At 34.2% G+C, this 23,424-nt stretch overlaps 1 protein-coding gene across 5 annotated transcripts in view; it reads left to right on the top strand.

Moving 5' to 3' along the window:
* Positions 1–23,424, top strand: part of MAPK8 (mitogen-activated protein kinase 8) — a 115,567-nt gene that overhangs the window by 27,617 nt on the left and 64,526 nt on the right. The window lies entirely within an intron of this gene.

Genomic DNA, 23,424 nt, shown 5'->3' with positions numbered 1-23,424 from the left:
TAAAAGATGCAATTTTTGCCATTAGCATATGCTACAAACCACTTAGACAGAAAGAGGAAACAGCACATAATCTGATATACATGTACAATCTTTTTAAACATATTTCTATTTTTATCACGTACAAGAAAAATACGGCCAAAGTGGGGGAAAACACAAGAAAGAAAAAGTGAAAATACTATGCTTTGATTTCATATTGTCTCCATAGTTCTCTGGTTGCAGATGGCATTTTTTATCCCAAATCTATGTTGTCTTGGATCATTATATTGCTGAGAAGAGCTAAGTTGGACATATTTAATGTTACTATATACATTGTTCTCCTGATTCTGCTTGTTTCACTCAGAATAAGTTCATGCAAGTCTTCTCAGGTTTTTCTCAAATCAGCTTGTTCATCATTTCTTACTCCATTACATTCACATAACTAATTCAGCCATTATCCAACTGATAGGCATCTATTCATTTTCCAGTTCTTTGCCACCACAAATAAGAGCTGCTACTTACATGTTTTTGCACATGTCCTTTGAATGAGAAAGTATATTTTAAAATATTAAAGCTTTTGAGTCACTTGTAACAAGTTTAAGAGCTACAAATTAGATAAAATGTATATTTTTAATGAGTTCATGGCTCTGGAAAGAGATCTAAGACATTCAGAAATGAATTTTTAATATATAGATATATCACAATTACTTTAGTTAAGATGTCATGAAACTGTAGATAGTTTTGGATTTGAAGACAGAATATTTTCCAGGTAGTTTTCATTCATAGATCTGAATCTTATGTATTTCTGATTTTAAAGGTTCTTTCTCTAAACTTACAGGGTCATATATTTTGAGTTTAAAAAAACCTCATGAGTCATCCATTTGAGCAGTTCATTTTGTAGATGAGAAACCTGAATCCCAAGGTTAAGTAACTTTTTGTCATATTGGTGACACATAGGTAGAGACAAGCTTCAAACCTATGTTCTCTTGACTCCTAAATGATGAAGTACAGTTAACATATTGCCATACTAATGTTATATAGTTTGAGATCTGAATTTTCTTTTTACCAAAATATATTGAGATTTCAGAAAGGAAACTTGTACTCTGTTTTACACATCTTGCTCCCATTTGTGAATTGTTTCCCTCTGGGAATGAATGAGTTTTTCAGTTGTTAGAAGGAACATTAATCAGTATATATTTAAGATTATTTTTATTGTTTTGAGTCATATGGTAAGGACCATTTCTTCTATACCCTCACCTCTTCCTCCAGGCACTAAGATTTATAATCAAGGTTATCTGTGTACTTAAGCTTTTTTAAATGGTTTCTTATTCCATTTTGTTTCAAGAGAATAAAAACATTATCATTTTAGCAAGTTATTTTATTTTCTTGAAACACCTATTTTTGTTGTTTTAATCTATGATTGATGAAGTGTTTTTTTAATATATTTTATTGGATGGATGGATGGATGGATGGATAACTGAAGTTAAAAATCAAGTAATTATTTGCAAATATAAGTAGGTTACCTTATTAACAATGTGAATGTCTTGGCATTAGGTCCTAAGAACACACTTAAATATGTATTAAAGCATTTTATAACCTTGTCCAGTGAAATAGCACTCTGTAATCAAGAGATACAAGTTCAGATTCTGACTCACCTGTGTGACCTTGGGCAAGTCATTTATCGCCATAATGTACTCATCTGTAAAGTAAGAGAACTTAGTTAGATGGCCTCCTTTCCAGGTTGGTGTCTATGAGCCTTTGATCGTATATTTTTATTACCCTTTCTCTTTGATTATATCTGAAGAGAGGGGAGTATGGTTGATTGAAAATTAACCCTGGTGCCAGAAAGCCTGGGATTCAAATTCCATATCTCTTTCTCTCTCCTTTTTCTCCCTCTCTCCCTCTTTTCTCCTATATGACTTTGAATCAAGCACTGTTGCAAGGGTGCTTTCAAGGCTGTGTAAGAGTTAATGCAGACCTACAAGGTAGAAAGATTTCCTTCTCATTAAGATGTTCCCAATACCAATGTAGTGGCCACTAGGTGGCGCCATAGTCTCATGTCAAGAAACCTCTGAGTTAAAATGTGATCTCATATATACAGACTAGTGTGACCCTGGCCAAGTCATTTTACCCTTTATGCCTCTGTTTCCTCTTCTGTAAAATGAACTGGAGAAAGAATTAGTTAACCATTCAGTATCATTGCCAAGAAAACCCCAAATGCAGTCACATAAAAGTTTGACACAGCTGCAACAACTGAACAGCAACAAATACGAGTGAAATCACAAGTTCAGTTCGTGTCCCCTTTAAATTGGGAAGAGCTTCTGTTCTGGATCAGAGTCTGTATTGTAGCCATTTCTTTGTAGTCATTCTTTTTTCAGTCTGAAATTTTAAATATTAAATAAAACTTCATCCTAGGTCTACCAGAACTGTTGAAATAGCTGCTAAATCTTCCCTTTATATTTTTATCTATAAAAAGAACATGTATCTATCTATGAAAGCTCCAGGAGGCCCTGAGTAGTCACCCTCATTGAACAAATTAGGAGGAAGAGTATCCCAAAGATATAGAGGATCGAAGGTCACAGAGGTAGATAGTGCCAATAAGATGAAAATAGTTTTATTCCAAACTAATTATTTTTTCCAGGGCACCAATCTTTGTTGCTATCTCTCAAAATTGTGATTTCAGTGATTTATTTTTTAAATTTATTTTAGGGAATATTGGATTTATACAGAATAAAGTTATTAAAATTGCATGCTATGTCTGATATTTAACTCAATAATTGTATGAGACACTATTATTTTATTAAGAGACTTGGAGAACTCAACTCTACTTAATTAAAATAGTTACTGTGATTATACCAGAACCATAATATAATGATGAACTCAAGTAATAAACTAGAGTCAAATATGAGGGAATTTGTAATGCCAGATCTGCTAATTTATATTTTCTGAATTATGCTGGAATGAAGAAATGGTTAGGAATTTTGTATACTTTTGCTTTTAGAAACTTATCCAATTAGCAGAGTTTATATTCTGATTTGTAAATCTATATTTATATATATATATTAAAAAATAAACTTACATCTAAGAATGCTGTTAGAGCAAAGGTTCTTGATCTGTGACCCATAAATTAGCTAGCTGGATAACATTGTTTCCTTTATAGTGATATATATTTTATGCTTTAAATATTTCCAGGATTCTGGGAAAATGTTGGAATAGATTGGTAAATTTCAAGTTCTCCAGATTTTCCCCCCAAAATAGTACAGATCTTCACTTCAGGGTGAACGTAAACTGGAGATCCAGAAGATTTGGGGTAGAAGTAGGTATAACCCAACAAGATCCGAGGAAAGACTGGAGCCCACGATTAATCCCAGTGAAATGCAAACACCTCTAGGCAAACTCCTCTGAAACTTATCTTGGGGAGTCCTGGGGTGAGTTGAGTGTAGCTGGAGTTTCCAGAGACTTTCATCACCTCCAACTATCTGTGTTGGGGTTCCTGGTCAGAGTAGGGAACTGAAGGGAAGTTTGAGGCACCATCTCGCAACCCCACGATTATAGGTGCTTAGACTAAAAACCTCTTATTAAAAAAAAAAAAAAATGAACCAGCAAAGAATGTAGGGTTCTTTCATAGAAACATACCATGGGAACAGGGAAGTCTGGGATTCATCTTCAGAGGCAAACACTGAAGTAAAAAAAGCTATCTCAAAGAATACTGAGAAATGGCTTCCTGTCCAGAGGGAATATTTTATAGAAGAATTCAAAAAAGAATTTAAAATCAAATGAGAGACATTGAAGAACAACAAAAAATAAAATTAAAGTCATCCAAGAAAAACAAGATTATGAAAAAAGGAGGTACATAATCTCAAAGATGAAAATAACTTTCTGAAAATTAGAATAGGGCAAGAGGAGGCCAGTGAAGCTATGAGAGACAAAGAAATAGAAAAATAAATGTGAAACATAAGAAAAAGGACGGATCTGGAGAACAGATCAATAAGAAAAAAATATAAGAATAATTTGACTGCCTGAAAATTGTGACCAAAGAAAGGACTTTGGACAATAATACAAGAAATAATCCAAGAAAATTGTTCTGGAGTATAATAGAACATGAGGAGAAAGTAGAAATAGAAAAAATCCACCAATCATCACCTCAATGAGATCCTTTGTGGAAAACACATAGATATATATGGCCAAATTTTGAAACTCTCAGATCAAAGAGAAAATTTTGCAAGAAAACAATTCAAATATGGTGGAGCTACAATTAGTTTTACAAGACTTAACAGCAGCCACAATTAAAGACCACAGATCCTGGAATCATCTCTATCAACAATCAAAATAATAGGTCTGTGGCCAAAAATATCATCTCCACCAAAATTACTAATAATATTGAATGAGAAAAAAATGCATATTCAGCAATAAACTTTCAGATTGTCAGGACTTTCTCTCTAGTAAACGTGAATTTAGCAGAAAACTTTACATTTAAGAGCCAATATCAAAGAGCAATTTTAATTTTATCCATGTTAACATGGACAAATTGTTTATGGTTTTGTTTTTGTCTTCATGAGAAATGTATACTATATGTTTAAGATTGACATAATCGGTAGTGTAGCTCAAAAGAAAGACTGGGGCAGAATTAAGGTAAAAATAGTAATTTTGTTATGCAAAATGAGGTGTAGAGGAAGAATAGACACAGAGGCATTGGGGGGGGGGGGGGGGGGGGGGGGGGGGGGGGGGGGGGGGGGGGGGGGGGGGGGCGGCGTTCCTAATTCTGAAAATCTACTCACATCAGGAATGAGTTAAATAGTTAACACTCGTTATATACCATGAAGAGTACATCATCCTCCAAAATCTATTTAAAAATAAGTGTGGTGGTAGATAGGAGACCAAAAAATAAAGGAGAAGGGAAAAAGGCAAGTCAGGAATCCATGGGTGACAGGAAGTTAAATAATAGCAAGGCAAGTTAAGTAACAGCAAGGCGAGTTAAGGAGCAGAATTAAGCAAAGAATCAGAAGGCATTGGAAAGATGTGGGGGAGAGAGGCAGGGTGAGAGAAAGAGAGAGAGAGAGAAAGGAGTGTGTGTGTGTGTGTGTGTGTGTGTGTGTGTGTGTGTGTGTGTGTGTGTGTGTATCTACAGATGTATACATAAATATATCTTCTTTTAACTATAGCCTGCTTGGGGATAGGGAGACAGCAAAAAGGGAGAAAAAAAGAATAAAGTGAAAAAGGTGCTCAGCAGAGAACAGAATTTACAAGGAAGCAAAGATGTGATGGACATTCATGAATATAATTTCTTCTATTAATATATATATTTTATTGAACTTTCAATTTGTTGTTACATTATTTGAATCCTCCCTGATGTTATTTTGGGAACATGACAATGCTCTCTTTTGTTTTATTTTGTTTTGTGTTTTGTTTTTTTTTTCTATTTTTCTTTTTTCTTATTTTTTTAAAAATAAAATAAATGAAAGAAAATCTGAACTAAAGGGTGGAGAAGTATGAGGGGGGAAAAGTGAAAATACTATGCTTTGATCTGCATTCAGTCTCATTTTTTCTCTGGATTTTTCATCACAAACCTTTTGGGCTTGTCTTGCATTCACTGTATTGTTGAGAAGAACTATGTCTATCATAATTGATCACATGTTGTTGGTATTACTGTGTACAATGTGTTCCTCGTTCTGCTCACTTCCTGTAAGCACTGTTCATTTGAGTCTTTTCAGATTTTTCTGAAATTTTCCTGCTCATATTCTCATTTAAAAAAAAAAAAGTGAATAGGTAAAGAAGAAAGAAACCAGCCATAGAAACTTACTATGGAAATAAGGAAGAGCAGGATTCATCTTCAGAGGAAGATAAGTAAATTTAGAGAAAGAATTTATAGAATAACTCAAAAAAGAATTTAAAAATCTAATGAGAGACATTGAGGAAAAACACAAAAAATGAAAACCATCCAAGAAAAAAAAAGATGATTGTGAAAAAAAAGGTAAGCTACAAAAGGAGATACAGAGCCTTAGGCAAAAATAACTGAAAATTAGAAGTGGACAAGAGCAAACCAATGATGCTTTAAGAGACTGACAACAAAACAGAAAATAAAGAATGAAAAATTAGAACAGAATATGAAACATAAGAAAAACAACACATCTGGAGAACCAATCAAGAAGAGAAAATATAAGAATAATTAAACTATTTCAAAGCTGTGACCAAAAAAATGCAAGAAATAATCCAAGAACATTATCTTGGAGTGATAGAACATGAGAGGAAAGTAGAAGAAGTAGAGAAAACCCACTGGGCACCACCTCAAAGATCCTTTGCAGAAAATGCATAGGAAAAGCATTGCTAAATTTTGAAATCTCCAGATGAAAGAGAAAGTTTTACAAGGAAAAAAAAACAATTAAAATGTGCTGGAGCTACAATTAGAATTGTTACAGGACTTAGCAGCCACAATAAAAGACTGCAGGTCCTGGAGAATCAAAAGAATAGGCAAAAATTTCCATAACAGTAAATTTAAAAAGTGGACATTCAACAGATTTTGTAGATTTTCAGGACTCCTTTCAACCAAATTCAGAGTCAGTAGAAGATTTTTCATGTAAGAACCAATATCAAAGATCAGTTTCAAGGAACTTAAAAAGGACAAATTGGTTTTTTGCATGAAAATATATAGCAAAGATTGACACTAGCAATATCAGCAGTTGGGTGGCTTAAAAGAAAAATTGGGGCAAAATTGAGTATGATGTGACTAAAAAGCAAAACCATCTAGGAAAAGGTAAAGATAGTAATTAAGTTTTTTAAATGAGATGCAGAGGAAGAATAGACACAGAAGCTTTAGAAGAAGGAGGAGGGCTCATAGTCTAAAAACCTACTCATCCTGGGAATGGGTTAAATAAGCAAAGCTACATATATACTATGAAGTATAGCACCTTCCAAAATCCATAAAGAAATATGGGAAGGGGGAGGGAGCAGTGGGTGGAGATGAAAGCAAGAGGTGGGGGAAGAAGACAGGGGAAAGTTAAGTATTGGCAAAGCAAGGACCAGAATTAAAGTAGAAGAATTAGCAGGGTTAGGAAAAAATCACTATAACAAGGATCAGGAGTAAAATATTTATTAGGGGGGAAAATATGGCTAGTAATCATGGATCTTAGACAAAGTCAAACTTAAAGATTCAATCAAGAGAGAAATCTACATTATATTTCAGCCATACTAAAATTATTTTAGATGCATGTTTATATATGAGTAAATGTGTAATGTTCTGGTTTGCTTTCTGGAGATCTCAGGACCAGCCTTTGTTTTAGGAGAGTAATTACCACGAGAATAGCCATGGATAAAGTTAAAGACCCTGTCTCCTTCACAATCTGTCTCCTTATCTGGGACAAGGACTAGCTTTCTGGAGACCTTCAGACAGGACTTAGTCTCAGTGGAGTAATGAAGGAGGAGAGCTACCATGAAGATCTCTATCTTGAATTCTATCTGAGTCCTAGAGCTTGAGCTTCAGCCTCCAGTCCTTGTATTCTCCCCATTTCCATCTCTGTCTCTGGCTGAGTTTGTCCCAGTTTATATGCTCTATTACAATTACATCATTACAGTATGCTGAATATAATCCAATCATTATATCACTAGGAAACCATTATTTGTTGTAAGATTAAATCAATCATACTGAACTAGAGAACTCACATGCTAAACTAGATAACCATTGTCTTATTGGTTCCACTGAGTCAACACCTTGTAAGAATCCTTGTTCCAAGTACATTTCTCCAGAATTCTGGCCCATTACATAAATGCATGTGTATATGTATCTGAATATACATAAATATGTATGCATTTTGCTCTGTATGTATGTATATGTGTGTGTAGTTGTCAGTAGATGTGAAAAGTATATGTATATGTATGGGTTTGCATGTGTATGTATTGTGATAAATATATCTGTGCTTAACTATATAGACTGCTTGGAGGAAGGGGCAGTGAAAGGAAGAAAAAAAAGAATAAAGTAAAAAAATGTACAGCAGAGAATAAAAGAACAACCTACAAGGAAGCAAAGAAAGGATGGACGTTCATAAATATAACTTCTTCTATTATATATTCTTGTACTGCAAATTTATTGTTATATATTTTGAATTCTCTCTGATGTTCTTTCTGCTGAGCACATGACAATGGTTTCTTTTGTTTTGTTTTCCTTTTTTGTCCTCCCCTCCTATTACTTTTTAAACAAACAAATTTTAGATAAAGTACTTTATTTTAAATGGTTAAAATAAGTAATGATGCTTAATCACTCATTCCCTGAAAATTCTCAATAGCTGAGATTTTATTAGGTATTTATTTACATAAAGAGTTTAAGCAATTAAGATTTATTTTGTGTTTCTGCTGTTATCTATTGGGATGCTCAGTGAAGAGCAGGAGAAAAAAAAGTTGCACAGTTCAAAGAACAAAATATAATAGTATCCAGGACCAGAAAAGTGAAACTCCCTTTAATTCTACTCTGGTCAAAAAACAGATATAGAATATTGTGTTCATTTCTGTTTTTTAGGAGAGAGATTAAAATTATGGAAAGTGTACAGAACAAGGGAACCAGGATGAGGAAGGCCATGTCATAGTAAAACAGCACATCTATATGGTTCCAATATACTAATAAACAGTTTGGGCTCATTTGCGCTGTTTTTAAAATTCCAGGCTTTTTTCCCCCCTAACACATACAGCAAATTCCTAGATCATTTATTTTTATCTAACCACTATGTGTATATAAGGTATACATTTAGTTTAAATACATGCTTTAAAAAAAAAAAGCCTATTAGATTAAGCACACTTGTTGCCATTAGTGTAGATAATTTAAATTCTTCATTTTTGAAGATGATGGCCAGTAATTATTGTGCTTTTTAATGCCTTTTTCACCTGGTATTCTTTTTGTTTGCTAGCAAGTAGTATTAAACATGCACTTTTAAAGGCTAGTCTCTGGCTGCTGGTTCATTCCCTGCTGCAAAATTCACTTTTTTGTTTTTTTTTTGTTTTTGTTGTTGTTGTTGTTGTTGTTTTGTTTTGTTTTTTTTCCCCTCAATGGTATTTTATTTTTTCCAAGTATATGTAAAGATAGTTTTCAGTATTTTGTAGGGTTTGATGTTCCAAATTTTTCTTCGTTCTCAATCTCCCTCCCCTCTCCAAGATAGCAGGTTAAATATGTGTAATTCTTTTATATTGTCATATTTGTCATGTTGTGCAAGAAAAATCAGACCAAAAGGGAAAAAATCATGAGAAAGAAAAGGCAAACCAAAAAAAAAAGGTGAAAATGTTTCAATTCACATTCTTTCTCCATTAATTCTCTGGATGCAAATGGACATTTTCCATCCCAAATCTATTCGAATTGCCTTGCATTGTTGAGAAGAGTCAAGTCTGTCACAGTTGATTGTCACATAAACTTGCTGTTATTGTATACAGTACTATATACTGTGTTTCTGGGAACTTAAAATTAGTGATGTTCTTACCACTTAAATATATTATCTGATGTTGGTAAATACATGGGCAGCTAAAGATGACATCTACATTTGATCTCTTGTTTCCTATCTTTGTCAGGCTAAAAATGACTTTGTCCTCTAGGAAGGCTGAAGATTTCCTATGGGTATAGCTTTATCTAGAATGGCCAGAGTTCATATTTGGGGCAGCAGCAAAAGATTCAGGGACTCTCAGTGCAAAAAGTGTGGTAAAACTGGTCACTGGATACAGCTGGTACTGTTGCCCATATTCAGTTGTATGTCAGTGTCAGGGCAGAGAGGAGTGGTCAGTCATAGGGAGAGTAAAGGGCCTGATTTCAATTCCAAGGCAAAGAAGAGCACTAGTACAGGGGTCCAAAGGCCCTTCCTGCGTAAAGACCAAAGTGTAAACCAGGACAGTGACCACATGGATTATACCATCTTGGAGTACTGAAAACTTTCAGAAGTTTAGAACTAGCTCTGACAACAAGCACAAAAAAAGTCTGATGGGACAGTGCTTCCCCACTCCTAAGTAATAAGAACCTAATTTTAACATGAAATTCAAAGTCGGGAAGTGGTTGAAAAAAATGGGCAAACAAAAACAAAAAAAAAAACCTTGACCAAAATCATTACAGTGATAGGGAAGTCTACCACAAATTTAAGAAAATAATGTAAAAACAACTGTAAGCAAAGCCTCAAAGATACAATGTAATTGTGCTTAAGCCCAACAAGAATTCCTGAAAGCATTAAAGAAAAGTAGAGGGAAATTTGGGAAAAGAAATGAGAGTGATGCAAGAAAATTATGAAAAGAGAATAGGTTGGTAAAAGAAGCACCCCCCCAAAATTGAAGAAAACAACATTTTAATAAACAGAATTGACCTAATGGTAAAAGAGGCACAGAAATTTACTAATGAAATTTTTGTTGTTCAGTCATGTGCCAGTTCTTGGCATTTTTTGGCAAAGATATTGGAGTAATTTGCCTTTTTTTACTTCAGCTCATATAGATGAGGAAACAGGCAAACCAATGGGGTTAATTGACTTGCCCAGGGTCATACAGGTTGTCTGGGGCCAGGTTTGAACTCATGAAGATGAATCTTCTAGAGCTCTGGCACTCTATTCATTACATCACCTAGCTGTTCTGTCATTGAAGAAAAGAACTCCTTAAAAAGCAAAATAGAACAATTGAAAAAGGAGGTTCAAAAATTTACTGAGGAAAAGAACCTAAGCAGAATTGACCAAATGATGTAAAAAGCCCACTGAAGAAAATCCTTAAAATTCAGAATTGGGCAAGTAACAACAAAATTTTTTACAGCAAGTTCCCAGATAAAGGCCTCATTTTTATTGCAGAAAGCACAGCTCTGTTGGGCTGACTGCATTGTTCAAATTGCCAAACATATGTTTGCCTAAAAGACAATTTTATAGAGAATTCACACAATGCAGTTATTCACATGGTGGTAAGAAGGAGTAATATAAGAAAACTTTTTTGGTGTCTGTAGAATTTTGCTATTGATTGGGAGACACTAGAACAGAAGCATCCAACGTGGTGGGCCTGCATCAAAGAAGGTGCTGTGCTCTATGTGGTCTTCAAATTTGAGTCTATCAAAAGCTTAGGAACTCTCAACATTTGCCCATGTGTCTGTCTTTTCCCTATAGTGGAATGTTATACCACTTCCCCCAAAATTAAGAAGGCAGATTTCTTAGATGGACTAAAACAGCAGATGAATGAATGGAACACTAGAAAAGAAAACTCCAGGAAAGAAATTTAAAATATATATATTCTCAGAAGTTTGTTGTGTTGCTAATCTTTCCTTTTTCTGCTGTTAGCTTTTCCCCAGAGAACAACACTTGGGCTCCAGCTAGCTAAATGAACTAAAACCATATGAAGGATAACCATTTGTATGTTTTAGAAAGAATTCTTTATTTGTTGTTCTAGATGGTCTTTGAGATACAGTCCAACTTTTGGATTGCATATTTTTGTGATTCAGATATAAATAATATTAGAGCCTTACTTTACTGGTATTAATGTTTTGTTCTGTTTTTTTGGTAGGAGAATGAAAGGGAGAATTATTCAGGGGGAAAAAAAATAGGGAGATTGGATAAAGGGGAAAAATGGAATTTCATTGAGTTGGTGGGGGAAGGGGAGAGAAGGACACTGAAATGCGCAAAAAGATAACACAGATTTCTGTGGACATAGCTTATTAGAATTATCAAGTTCTCTGGGTGTATTCCTTTGGTGAGAGAAACATCTTTAAGTGAAGAAGTCTGAAATAGTTCCATTTCTAGCGATGGTTGAGGAAGAATAGAGATAGGGTCATACAACTAATAAACTGTGAAGCAGTATTCAAAAGTCTATCATTGTGAATATTGAGGTCAACAAAGATAATGGCTGGGCTTTGGTTAGAAAGAATCAATCAGCCCCAAAGCACTTATTAAGGGTTTCCTATAACCATGTTGACAGCAGTCAAGATACAAAGATGAAGATGAAATAATTCCTACTCCCAAGGGTAACTTTCCTTTTTCAAGGGGAAAAAAAAATAGCAATGCCATATATAGAATAAATACACAGTAAATACAAGGTAATTGACTTGTGGCTTTGTGGAATGGAGTTGGAAATACCAGGAGACTAGCAGGTAGGGAGATCAGGAAACGTCTCAGGTAATAGGTGGCCCTTAAACTGAGTTTTGGAGGAAGTTGGGAGATTCTAACAGATGGAGGTGAGAAGGGAGTATATTCTAGGCATGGAGGCCAGCTGGTGTAAAGGTTCAAAGATAGAAGTTTGTCTGGACCATATATGAAGAAAGTCATGTATATAAAGTCCATAAAGACAGGATGAAACCAAACTGTAAAGGACTTTTAAAATGATAAATAGAGGTGTTTATATATTTTCCAAGGTGCAGAAGGAAGGCCCTGGAGCTTTTTAAGCCAGAGAATGACATGCTAAGATTTTTGCTTTATTGATATTAGTTTGATGTGTTACAGAAATACTGGATATAGGGAGAACAGTTAGGAGACTAGTGGAATAGTCCAAGTGAGATGTGATACAGGCAAGAACCAAATTGGTAGATGTATAAGTAGAGTGAGATACATTTTTGGCATAGAATTCTATACACTTGACAACTTATTTGGGAGGAAGCAAAAGTGAGGAATCAATGACAGGCTGTGACCCTGGGTGTCTGGAAGGTTGCTAGTGAGAGACAGACAGACAGACACAGGGAAGGGAAAAAGAGAAGACCAACAGTGTTATCTACTAGATAAATTAATTAGACACTTGAGAGTGGGAGGGTATATAAAGAGATAAGGGCTCCACATAGCCATAATGAGTGGTAGGATTCTGATAAAAAGCTTGATGGGACCTTAATGGTTATCCAAGGTCAGTCTTCTCAATTTATTTTATAGAAAAGGAAAATGAGACCCAAGGAAGAAAGACAGAGCATGAGGAAGGGAGGAAGAGAGAAAGAAAGGAAAAAAGAGACAGAAAATTTATTAAATGCTTGCTATGTGCTAGGCACTGCTAAATACAGTCCAGCTTTCGAGGAGTTCACATTCCAACAGGGCATTCAACATTCAAATAACTAAGCACAAATCAGTGCCACAGACACCTCAAGAAAAAGGACAGTTTACAGTGTCAGACAGGAGAAAGGTCAGGAAGGCTGAGGATTGAGAAAAGGCTATTAATTGGCACATGGGAGATAATTGGTAACTTTGGAGTGAGCAGTTTCAGGTGAAAAGATGAGTTTGGAAGCCAGAATGGAGACTTAAGAAGAGAGTGAGAAGGAAGAAAGTAGAGACCCCAACTGTAGACAGTTTTCTTAAGGAGCTTAGCCACAGAAAGGAGAAGATAGGGGATGATAACTGGGAGAAGTGGATGGATAGTAGTGAGTTGGTGATTCAAGTGAGTGATTTTTAAAGATAGAGGAAACATAAGCGTGTTTGTAGGCAAGCAACTAGTACAAAGAGATTGAAGATAAAGACTGAGAAAAAGCCATTGGATTTAAGAGAAGTATTAGTTTGAGTTGAGTGAGAAGATTGATGCAAAGTTTGAGAATTGAGAGGAGAGAATGGGGAAAGACATTAAAAGCTGGCAGCTTTTTCTAGAATTTTGTGAAAGAGAGAAGATAGAAATGAAGGGAGGATCTGTTGGAGACCTAGGTGTTAAATTTATTCCACAGGGAAAGAGCTAGATGGGGTCATGTACATGAGTAGATGCATTTCAAAAGAGATATTGATAGACTGGTCATGCAGATAGATAGTCAAGTAAGTGAGGAGGGATCTCTTCCAGTAGAGCATAAGCTTCTTGAAGTTTTGTTTTATCTTGACTCAAGTGCCTAATATATAGTGTTTTGCTTAATGTTCTTAATAAATATGCAACTATAGGAGAATGCCACAAAATAAGAGTTGGAGGAGACTTTAGAGGGCAGAACCTCTTCTATAAAATTTATAATGACTTTTCTTCCTTATTTGAAAAGTTTTTAATCAGGAGAGAACCCTCTGGTTTTGAACGGTTCTCCAAATGAGGAGACTCCTCATTCCATTTCTTAATAATTTCATTTGACTAAGAAATTTCTGTGTATATTGAACCTAAATCTATCTGCCTCTTTACAACTGACACTTTGCTTCTAGTTCTTCCTTTTAGGGGCAAGTAAAACAATCTAGGTCACATAATGGCTTTTTTCATGACATCCTGACTTATCAGACTGTGGAATTGAGAAATGAGATTTCTGGGGAAGAGAAAGCAATGGATAGACCAAGATATTGGTTAGAGAAAAAGGTAGAGGGGGAAGCTTTTTTTTACAGTAAAGGTAGAGGCCAAACTAGAACAAATACTATAAAAGGAGTTGGTAGGATTGAGCAGAAGAGAGGTGAGAATACCAGCAGAGAGACAGAGAGACAGACAGACAGACAGATTTAGCTGAGTAGCCAGGAGTCATTAGGCAAAGAAAGTACTCATTTTCTCTATTTTGATACTAAGGGGGTGTGGGGAGGGTTAGAGCATTGCCAGTTTTTGCCAGTAAATATTGTGTTCCTTTTGGTCAGTAAGCTGACCAGTAGTAATTCTTGTCTTCTGTAGTCTTTGCATCTATAATTCTCAACTTTACAATACTGTTCACCCCTGAGACTTTTTGAGTTAACATTCTCACTGTAATTGAGGAGTGAATATCTGATTAAAGTTTTTTATAGTTTGTAGACTACATAGATAACAGAGTACTTTAATATTCTTTAAATTGGAATTTAATGTCTTAGATTTAAGCATTTTCCATGCAAAATTTTTTATGAATTTATAATCAGTGAAAAAATCAATTTCCACATTTTTGCCATGCAGATAGACTTTAAAAAGTATATTCCATGGTAAAAAGAAAGTTGGGTTTGTCTATCTTGATTATATAGTAATAGCTTTCTTCCCTAAAACTCAGAAGTTCAAATGGGAGAATTACTCCTTTATGTAATGATAATTCTTTCATATTTTTGAAGATCATTAAGCTGTTCCCTTAATTTTATATTTTTTAGGCAAAAGAATCTCAGTTCCATTAATCTTTCCACAAAATGCCTGTCTGTTTTCCAACCATTTAGTTTTGTATAAAGATAGGAGTCAGTTATTGAGTATCCCATAGTATTGACGGCAATGCTGATTAATTAGTACAGTGTTTCTAGAAATCAGTCTGGTTATATGCACATGGCTGCATAGCTAGTCATGCCCTTCTACTAAGTAATACCATTACTGGAAATATATCCCAAAGAACTTAACAAAAAATCCAAAGATTTTTATAGCAAGAAAATGAAAACAAGCAAATGTGGAACTCGGAATCTTATAGTTAGAAAGAACTTTAGGATGTGAGTTTTGGTGATGAGGGTAACGAGATGACTCTTAACACTTTCTCTTCTACTGTCCCTGTCTGCTGTCCAGTAGATGCATATATCTATAATTCCTTCCTATAACCATGTTGTGGGAAAAGCCTTCCACACACACCTATAAGCAACTTAAAGGTTTAAAGAGGAATGTATATTCAAGAATTGTTAAAAGAAAGTAACAGCTTGAAAAGTTGTTCTGAATTTGTCTGGATGCTTAAAATATACATATATACATGTATATTTAGTCCATTCTAGCATCTGGTGTATATATATGCTATCAACCCTAAGAATACTGATACTTTACCCTTACCTCAATTTAGGTACTTCTCCACTCAAATTTTTCATATTATTTTTAAATATCTGACTGTAAAGATAGTTTTATTATTTCCCACTAGGTGGCTCAGATATATCACTTACACAAAACTTAACATACATTTAGTAACTTGTACTATCATTGTTTGCTTTTTCAATAGCACACAGTACATATTTTAGAAATTTCAGATATGATTCCATATCTCAAAAATCTATAGCAATTTTGTTCACTGCACCATGGTAAATTTATCTTACTAATCAGATTATTTTACAACCTCATTTGTACAGCAGCATTCCAAAGTCAAGGAAAGGAGCAGTAAAGTTACACAATACATGGTAGATAGGTAAGTAAATGTTCACTGTATGCTATGTATTGTACTAAGTGCTGAGGATACAGAACTAAACAAGCAAAACAGTTCCTATTTTCAAAGATCTTACATATTCTAATGAAGAAAATTCTGTACAGAAATTGGGAGGACTGTGGTTCTTATACAGACTGTCTAAGGGAGGTGTTTGGTGAAAAAGTCTGAACCCCAGCAAGAAAAAAACTGATTTACCAGAGCCAAGAGACACAGAAATCCAGGGTTCCATTGTGAGGGAGATAAGGATAAAGAGGATTGCCAGAGAGCAACCAGCAGCCAGGAAGTAGAATAACCAGATGTATAATTGAAGAGATAATGAAGGATGTTTCTGGTTTGGCTTCAAGTGCAGCTCCATTTGTACTTCCCCCTACAGAAGTTTGATTTATTTTATTTTTCAATCAATAAAAATATGCCCTCTCTTTTACTTCCAATCCATTTCCCTCCCACCCACTAAATGAGAAAAACTAAACCCCTTTTGTAAATGTGTATAATCAAACAAAACAAAATTCTACTTTGTGTCAGAGAGAGAATTAGTTCTCATTCTGTTCTTTTAGTCCTTAGGAGGTAGGTGTCATGTTTCATCATTAGCAATGATGCATAGTCATTGTAGTGATCAGAGTTTCTAACTTTCAGTTGTTCATCTTTACCATATTATTGTCATAGCATAACTTGCTCTCCTGTTTTGGTTCAGTCTGTATCAGTTCATAAAAGTTTTCTCAAGTTTCTCTGAAACCATCTCCATCATTTTTTACAGCACAGTAATATTCCATCACAGTTATATTCTACAATCTATTCAGTTATTTAGTTGTTGAGTGATTCCTTTATCGATTACCCTCACTAGTTTCCCGTTCTTTGCCATCTCAAAAAAAAGCTATAAATATTTTTGTACATCCTTAGAGTTTGTTTCATTTAGAAATAAATCCATCCTTCATGGATCCTCTTAATTTCCCCTTCCTTATTTCTATATTGTCTGAAATGTAATTTGAACCCAACTGTGTGTCTTGTGTGTTTGTTCTTCTGTCCTTTGACTAGTTCAGATCAGAGGAAGGTTCCAAAGTGTTGGCAGCTCCTTCCCTCATTTTCTTCCTCCTTGTTTATGTAATTTAATTTTTCACTTTCCAGTCATTTTTATTGTATTCCTTTTTCCCTCATTCCATTCTTTGCTTAAGATCATCAGTGCATAAGTAGAACTACTCCCAAGTCATGTCTAATTAGATTTCAATCCCAAACGAGTTCACATATTATCTCCCCATATTAAAATGTAAGCAGTGCCTTTTATCATTGTTCATTAGTATTTACCTTTTATATTTTTCCTAATTCTTATGTTTGAACTTCAAAGTTTCTATGAGGTCTTTTATTTTGCTTTTTATTGGAAATAAGTAAACTTTTTCATTAAAAATCCATTTTTTTCCCTCTTGTAGGATTATGCTAAAATTTACTGAATAAGTTATTCTTGGAGGTAAGCCATATGTATCCTTTGCCTTCTGGAATATCATATTCCAGGGCTTCTGCTTCTTTAGAGTGATGTTACTAGATAATATATGATCCTCTCTGTGGCTTCTTAGTATTTGAGGATTGGGGTTTTTTTTTTGTTTGTTTGGTTTTTTCTGACTGCTTGATGTAATTCCTCCCTTCCCCTCCCCCCCCCCCAACCTGGAAACTATGGAAATTTCTTTTTGGAGGTGACCAATGGGTTTTTTCCTATTTGTACTTTGTTCACTGGTTCTAAGAGATTTCTGGGCAGTTTTCTTTTTAAGTTTTTTTGAGATTTCTAGAATTATGATGTCTAGACTTTTATGACATTTAGATAGTTTTATGATCGTTATATGATCTCCTCAAGTTATTTTTCAAGGTCAGAAATACCTTATACCTTAGATTTTCCCTTATTTTTTTTTAAGCCTTTTGATTTTTGGTTAATATTTCCTATTATAAATATTTCTGCACAAATATGCTGTTTCCTCTTTCTTTGATCTGTTTGTGGTATATTTAGACTTAGTGGCACTAGGTACATACTTTTTAATAACTTTTTGGCATAGTTCCACATGGCTTTCCAGAATGGCTGAACCAGTTTATAGATTCACCAACAACATAACACAATGTTAAAGAATCTTTTTTCACAACCTCTCCAACATTTGTCATTTTCCTTTTTGTCAATTTAGTCACTTTGATGGCACTGAGGTATAGTGCCTCAGAGCTGTTTTAGTTTGCCTTTCTGCCATTGTCAGTTGTGCCAAGAACATTTTTTTTTGTTTGGCTATTAACATTTTGGATTTCCTTCTCTGGGAATCAACTATTCATGACTTATAATTTTTCAGTGACTCTTCCTTATCAGTTATGTAAATATCTTAGAAATGAGACCTTTATCAAAAATGCTTGCTGCAAAGATTTCCCCTCCAATTTCCTGCTTATCTTCTAATTGTAAATGCATTCAGTTTTTTTTTTGCACAAAATATATATATTAATTTTACATAATTATAATTGTCCACATTACCTTCTGTTAGTGAACCCCTCTATCTCTTGTTTATTTATGAACTCTTTTCTTCCCTTCATAGACTTGACAGGTAATTTCTTCTTTGCTCTTTTAATTTGTTATAATGTCATCTTTATGCCTAAATCATTTATCCACTTGGAGTTTATCTTCCTGCATGATGTGAGATGTTAGGTAGGCTACACCAGGTTTTTCCAGATTTTTCCTGTTTTCCCAGTAATTTTTGTTGAACAGTGAATTCTTGTCCAAGTAGCTTCAATCTTTTGATTTATCAAATATTATGTTATCATGCTTATTTGTTACTGTACATTGTGTAACTTAATCTATTTCATTGATTGATCTCTCTCACTAGTACCAAATTGTTTTTTTGACAATAACAGCTATATAAAGTATAGTTTGAGGTCTGGTATTGCTAGCCACTTGATCAGGTACTTCCTTCTTATTTTTGTCTAACAATTCCTAGATATCCTTTATTTTTTGTAACTCCAAATGAATTTTTTAAATAGCTATATAAAGTAGTTCTTTGGTAGTTTCATATGGTACTGAATAAATACATTAACTTAAATGGTGTCATTTTTTATTATGTTGGCTCAGCCTAACCATCTCTGTTGGAATACACAGGAGCCACCTGACAGTGGCTGCTGGAGATCCAACCCAGACCTGCAGAATGGATCTCCTCTTGTGAGAGAATGATACAAGGAGACTGAGAGGCCATTATTTGTCTGACCTCTCTCCTCTTCCCTCTGCCTCCAGTTTATCTCATTCCTAGTCTGCAACACCTGTCTCACCAAAAGCTGCCCTACAGCTTCTTCAGATGTTATGATATTTCTCTACTCATTTAGATCTACCTTTATTTGGCAAAGAATGTTTTATAATTGTATTAATAAAGTTCTTGTGTGTATCTTTGCAGAGAGATTCCCAGGTATTTTATACTATAGTTACTTTAAACTGAATTTCTCTTCTTGTTGGATTCTCTTTCTTATTGTATTACCTACAACTACCTTGTTGTAGGTAATATACAGAGGTCCTGATATTTTTGTATAGTTTATTTTATATTCTGCAACTTTGCTGAAGTTGTTAATCATTTTGTTAACTTTTTTTTTAGTTGACTTTCCTACGTAATTATATCATCTACAGAAAGTGATTTTTTTTTTTCCTCCCTTCTCCTCTCGTTCCCTCCTCTGTTATTTAAATGTTAAATGTCTGAGGCCAGATTTCAAGTCAGATCTTCCTGACTTCAGGGCTGGGTGCTCTATCCACTGAGCCACCTAGCTGCCCCGCCTGTTCTTTCTTTAATTCTTTTTCTTATTTTATTGCTTTTGCCATCATTTATAGTACAGTGTTGAATAATTATGGTGATAATAAACATCCTTACTTTCACTGTTGAAAGCTTCTAGCTTACCTCATAGTTAATGTTGGCTCTTGATTTTATTTGATTGATTCTACTTATCATTTAAAGAAAAACCCTATTTATTCCTTTACTTTCTGTTTGTTGTGTTTGAGGGGTTTACAAGAATGGCTGTTGTGTTTTGTAAAAAGCTATTTCTGCAACTGTTGAAATAATTGTGTTTTTTGTTGTTGTTTTTTCTTTTAATATTATCAGTTTCCCTTATTCTTTTCCAAATATTGAACCAACTCTACATTCCTGGTGTAAATGCAGCCAGGTTATACTTTATGATCTTGTGATTTATTACTGTAATCTTCTTGTCAGTATTTTATTTATAATTTTTGTTTCAGTATTCATTAACACAAGTTTTCTCATTCATTGCTTTTTGTGTTTTCTAGATTAAGAAACTGAATAAGCAATCTTGTGATAAATGAGTCTAAAGTAATAAGCCCTAAGGACCTAAGACTCTTCATTGAGTAATTTATTAATTTTAGTAATCCACTTAGTGATATTTATTGTATCTGCTAAATAATCTTTTTTTCTTCTTATTTCATCATTTTGCCATGTTTCAGGTAGCTTAAAATTGATCATATTGATTACTTGGTCTCAGCTCCATGGAATAAGATACTCTTTCCAGGATATGCTGATCACCAGAAATCTCCTTATCATGCTGTTTAATTCAGTCTTGAGCATACTCAGAACATTCCCAAAGCTCTCAGCCTCTCTCCCCTTTGGATGGTGGGACACTAAACTCTCCACAGAGTTCATTTATAATGGACAGAACCTGGACTTTGTAGCTCCCTGTACTTTTCAGCAGCAGCTCTTCTTGGTCTCATCTCTATAGAACAAGATGCCACCAAGATTAGTATTCCTTTCTTTTTCAGCTTTCTTTCATGTATATTCCTCTGATACATTGTAAGCATCTTGAGAGCAGAGACTATCTTTCTCTTTTTTATATATTTGTATGCCGTGTTTAGCACATAGTAAGTAGTAGCTTAAAAATATTTATTGTTTTATATTTTCAAAAAAGAGAGAAAATATTTTCTGAATGGGTCAATCTAGAACAATGAGTAAATGAATGAAAAAAAATTTATTAAGTACTTATTGTGTCTAAGGTGTGGTGCAAAAATCTAGGCAATATCAATACAAAATTGATAGTCCTTGACCTGGCCTTCTGGAGCTTGTGTTCTACAAGGGGAGAGAAACTGGATAGTCAGTAGTGTTTTGGTCTGGGAAGTCACAAGCATGGCAAATGGAAAGTTCAAAGGGCATTTGATTAATGTACCACTTGCAAAAATGGCAATATTAATTTGACTTCTGCTCTAGAAGAAGAGTTGGGAAGGAGAGTGGGATGGCTTAGCAGGAAGATGGAGTTAGTGAATGAAATGTATACAATCTCACTAATTGGGGTGCAAATATTTGTCAGAAACTTTTTTTAAAAAGTTCAAGTTGAAGACCTTCCTAAATTTTAAATTTGTACCATGTCATTTTAACTTTCCATGTTACTATTTTTGTCCAACTGTACCACTTAAATACTCAATAAATTTGACTAACTGGAAGCAGCAGCTTACTCAAGTAAAGTTATTAAAGTATTACTTTGAGTGCTTCATATATACATGGTTTATACCATACCACAAAGGACTAACAACAATGTTCACTTGAAATAGCACTAAAGTCCCTACTAACATCATCATTTTTAATTGTTTTAGTAAATGAAATAATTGGCAAGCAATTGCAGTAAAGCCTTTCTGGCCTTTTAAAATGAGAAGCTATTTCACAACTTATAACTAAGGAATATTTCTTAGGGTAATATATTAAGGATATAATTGAGTCTATATTTTAATCTTTCATTCATGAATGGAGTTTACATTTAAAGTGGTTATAGTGAGGATTTTTTTTTTTTAATCTTCATTTTATTTGTTTCTATGGCCTGCTAATCAATTTAAAAGGCTGGGATATATTAGGTTATACTCTAACCAACAAGAAACTTCCAGTATATCATTTGTAATAATAACTTAAGACATGACTGAAATAATTTGTAAGCAAAATTTATTCAGATAGCCTTTTTTGTTCCCTAGGCAATGATTAAGCAATGGAGAAGGACAGACGGACAAAATAAATGAATAAATAAAAGCATCCCTGCTCTCAAGGAGCTCAATATTTAATGGGAGAGATAACATGCAAATAATTATATGTACAAGATACATGGAATAATCAATAGTAAGAATTTATTAAATCCCTGCTATGGGCCAGGCACTGAGGATACAAATAAGAAAAAGAAAGCTAGAAGAGGGATGGTGGCAGAGGGTACTTAGTACTAGAACATAATGTTCTGAATTAAAACCAGGCAGAGCAGCCTGTGAAGAGATAATGTAAGAGCAAAGGCAGTAACATTAAGGATAATTGAGAAAAGCTGCTTGTGAAAAGTTAGACTTTAGCTGAGATCTAAAGCTGGGGAAGGTGGGAGGCAGAGATAAATAGGAGAGCTCTTCAGGCATAGAAGACAGCCACTGAAAATTCACAGATGACAGAGGTTGGTGGCCTAAATGAAAATCAGTAAGGAGGCCAATGTCTTTGGATCACAGCATAGTACATGGAAGAGAGGAAGGTATAAAAAATCTGGAAAGATAGAAGGGGGCCAGATTAGAAAGAACTTTAAAAGTCAGAGAAGATTTTATATTTAATTTTGGAGGTACTAAAGACTGTTTGAGGATGAGTTGAACTAGCCTACATTGGAAATCGAGCAGGTCAGAGTTATTCCAGCTAAGATGGTAGATACTTTATCTCAAAAAACAAACCAAAAGACTGATAGTAGTGAAATTAGGGAATGGAGAAGACTTACAGGGGGAAAATATCATCAGCATTTAGCAAGGTAGAAAACTAATACAATAAGTGCATATAGAATTTAATTGAAATATATAATATAAAGTTAATTGATGCCCATTATTGTGCCCATTATCTATTATTTTGATATGTAATAGTTTACTCTTCAGACATTATTGGTAATTGTTGAAGGGGTTGTGTAAAGTACATTGTTATTGCAATTGTATGTTGAACTTTCTGGAAAGCAATTTGAAATTATGTTAAAATTGACTAAAATCACCAGTTAAGCACTTCTTATGTGCCAAGCATTTTGCTAAGCACTAGAGACAAGTTAAAGCAAATTCAGTCCTTAACTTGGAGGAGCTTACATTCTAATGGGGGAAACAACATTATCAATATATATGGTATATTCAGAGAAACACATTGCAGTGGAGGGGATGGCAATAGTAGCTGAGAGGACCAGGAAAAGCCTTCTCATAGATGACATACATAAGCCCCTATCAGAAAAGAAATTCTTGTTCAGTAAAGTTGTATAGGTATAGACCATCATACCCCCAAATTTGTCATTCAACCTTTCTTTGAAGACCTCTAATGAAAAGGAACTTAAGATCTTTTAAAGCAGCCTATTCCATTTTAATATAAATCTAATTAGTTTTCCTTGGATTCTGGTTTTAATTATTATATTACTTTATAAATTTCAAGTTACTTTTTTCTTTCAGTTTTTGTTTGAATTTATTAGATTGAAAATAAATTTTTAATGAATTTACGATTACAAAATAAATATCAAAG

This window comes from Sarcophilus harrisii, chromosome 2, assembly GCF_902635505.1.
Source record: "Sarcophilus harrisii chromosome 2, mSarHar1.11, whole genome shotgun sequence".
NCBI classification, from domain to species: domain Eukaryota; kingdom Metazoa; phylum Chordata; class Mammalia; order Dasyuromorphia; family Dasyuridae; genus Sarcophilus; species Sarcophilus harrisii.
Note: the sequence above shows the minus strand (reverse complement) of the source record. Positions and strands in the feature narration are given on the sequence as shown.